We start from the raw sequence: 3346 nt of genomic DNA, 5'->3' as shown, positions 1-3346 counted from the left end.
AACTTCGATAGTCCACTGCAAGGATACTCTGTAAATATCTGAAATACTCCATCTCTGCAACTACACGATTTGGATCTGTGGCACGTCGTTGGCTTTCCTGCTCAAACATTGCCATCACTCCACAGTCCATTGTCGAGCATAACTTGTCGATGTGCTCTACTCTGAAATGTCGTCCACGTGATCATACTGCACTATGGACCTTATACTAGGAGAAGAACAAGTATATTAGTTGCGATTTGCAGTATAGATTGTAATTTCTTGGGATTTCATACCTTGGGATTGCATCCACGTGAGAAGTCCCACTCTTCTTCAGTAACTGTTTCTCCATCTTGAGATGCTTTGGTTAGGGCCTCATGTAGCCATCTAGTGGACATGAGTAGAGGCATCTCCTCTAAGCCCTTCGGATATAGAATGGGCCGTTGCCACGTACTCCGTCGAAAGTTAGATCTTGCAAACTCTCGCTCAGCTCGAGCATCCTCATACTGTTGCAGCCACTTCTCCATCGTAGTGCTATGCAGCATACAAAATCGGTTCACCTTGGACTCCATGGATGCGTCCATCTTCTTCTCTATTCCTTTTCCCACTAGGACATCTCCATTTAGATGATCATCCTCCTTAAGTAACCATATCAAGCCTTTGTCTCGGTCCACAGTGGACAACCACTCAGAAATGTACACCAAGGCCTTTGACACTAACGAACCTTCAGCCATGCTACCCTCAGGATGAGCCCGTTGTCACACAAATCCCTTTAAGGTCTTCATGAACCGTTCAAGGAAAAACATCCATCGACTATGGACTGGACCTACAACTTGCAACTCATCTACAATATGCACTAGAAGCTGGGTTTGTTTCATGAGCATGCTAGTGGGAAGATACTTCTCCAAAAGATAAGCAGTCTCTACTGCCATGTATTTCGCGGATTTAATCGATGATGTGTGAATATCTTTTTGGGAGACAAACTGAACCAACTCGGACAATTTGTAAATGGTTGTCCGTACCTCCGATGTCAGAGACCCCGTGATTGCGATCGGCAGTACGAAGTGTGAATACCATGTAATTAATATTGTGTATAAACAAATGGAGATTCTGAAATCTAATATGCAGAGTCATGCCACACGCAGCCTCATACCGTACATACCTGACACATCTTATGCCAATCATGGGATTTGAGTCCTGTCAGTTGGTCATTCTTTGTGAATGTTGTTTTGAGAGAGCGCATTAGGCCAGTCGGCGTGCGAAAGGACTTGATGTTTTCCTTTACTCGTCACACTTCATTGCCAGACAAATCCCAAGGAATGTGCGGCAATTGCACTCGACCATCGACGCCACTTACAGGCCAATATGGTTCCATCTTTCCCACTGCTTTCAAATCCATCCTCGCTCCTAGTGTGTCTCGCTGCCCAGTGAGGTGGTTCCATAGCAAGCTACTCACATTCTTAAAAATGTGCATGGGATCTAAAAGGTGGTTAATTTTCAGTTTTTTCCAATAAGTCAGCTCATAGAAAATTGGGAAGCATCGCATTCCACTGGGAAGCGAGTCTTGGTCCACCATCCTACGATCAAACCAACTCAATGCGTTCATTCTCGCAGGAGGGCGACCAAGAAATCCTTCTCTCATGACATGACCCTCTAGTAAAAAAGCCCAATGTCCCTCAAATACCATCTTCTTCATAAATTTTGACATACGAGAATCCAACCTTGGTCCACATAGAGGACATGCATGGTAACCTGACGTGACTAGCCCTACAGAACACAGATGTACAATGAGGCATGTCATAACACCAACGTTGCTCAAAGAAAATTAGCAAAATAAGAAAACACGCTTTACTAGAGCATGCTCCATAACCTAGAAAGTCATGCATGGTCCACATAAGAATTGCCCTTATAGTTGCGGATCACCTACCAATATGTTTGCTCATGTCCTCCACTGCAATTCCCTCCTACAACTCCTTTAGCTCATCAATCAGTGGAGAGAGGTAGACATCCATATTCTTGACTTTGTATCGTCCAGGCACAAGCAAGCTAAGCAAAAGGTCTCCTTTCTTGGTGGAAAGCCATGGCGGTATATTGTAGTTAACAAGGACCACGGGCTATACACTATAGGAGGTGGAATGTAAACCAAAAGGATTTACCCCATTCATGACAAGACGGAATCGTAGATTCCTTGCCTCCTTTGCAAAGTCAGGGAAAGTTTCGTCAATGTGATGCCATGCTTTTGAGTCAATTGGTGTACGTTATACACCATCAGTGGATCGATTTTCCGCATGCCATGTAGTCAACTTTGCAAAAATCTTGGTCCGAAAAATGTGATGAACATGCGGTATCAGCGGAAAGTACCTCAAAACCTTCTACGAAACAGTCTATCCTTGCAAGTCATTTCGATACCTATCCGCACTGCACTTGGGACATGTGGCCAACAATTCAAACTCTCCCCGGAAGAGAACACAATCATTGTGGCAAGCATGAATGCAATTATAATCCATGCCTAGCTTTCGTAGCACTTGTCTTGCATCATCACGAGACTCAGGCATCGTGTTTTGGGTAGGAAAAATGTAAGATTTCAACGTTCCACAAATTGCAATGAAGGATATTATTAGAGTACTACATAGCACATTTTAATGGCTTTTAATAAAGAATCATACACATCATAATATACCTGAAAAGCTCTGTCACACTCGCATCGCTCCATCCATACTTTGTTTGTATGCTCAACAAGGCAAGAAGTGTCTTCAAACAGGATACCCGACTCCCATCATACAATGGAATAGCAGCCTCCGCAATTAAAGGATCTTGGGATTCCGAGTCCGTCGGAAGCAATGATTCGATCATGTCCTCTAACTCGGGCTCCAAAAAAGCAGGAGGATTGTCCATGTCTCCAGCATTCTCACCCATAGAAGGGGGTTGAGAGTTATCACCTTCTATGAGACAGTTAGTTATCTCGGATGGCATTTGTATAGAGCACGGACCAACCCGTCTTACTGGATGCAAGAGATCTGCGGATTGCAATGTATTGACATGGCCTTGACCCTGTAAAGGACGTTAAGGAGCTAACTTCTAAGATAACCCCAAATTGTTATACTTAAATCAATTACATGTCATATAGTAATAAGAGAGAACTTACAACAATCTCGTAATTCAAGACTGCTTGGTCAATTATCTCAACTCGAAACTCTCCATACCCTTGCACATGCTCTATGGACAAACGACGTTTCCGAAAAATGGCCAATTTGCATTGCGTGCATGGACAGGGGACACGTTGATTGAGCCAAGCCTCATGATCACCACCATGTTGGTCGTGAGTGCTAGACATCTTGACTGCGATGTAATGGAATGATAATTTAATAAC

The 3346-nt window shown here is 43.6% G+C and overlaps 1 pseudogene; it reads right to left on the bottom strand.

Annotated features, from left to right (window-relative positions):
* Positions 1–734: 734 nt before the first annotated feature.
* Positions 735–2531, bottom strand: LOC148017847 (uncharacterized; annotated as a pseudogene).
* Between the last annotated feature and the right edge of the window lie 815 nt (positions 2532–3346).

The sequence above is a fragment of the Lygodium microphyllum genome, chromosome 21 (assembly GCF_053477565.2).
Source record: "Lygodium microphyllum isolate KBCC chromosome 21, Lygodium_microphyllum_v1.1.10, whole genome shotgun sequence".
In the NCBI taxonomy this organism is placed as follows: domain Eukaryota; kingdom Viridiplantae; phylum Streptophyta; class Polypodiopsida; order Schizaeales; family Lygodiaceae; genus Lygodium; species Lygodium microphyllum.
The sequence above is the reverse complement of the archived record's forward strand: the minus strand, read 5'-3'. Positions and strand labels throughout refer to the sequence as shown.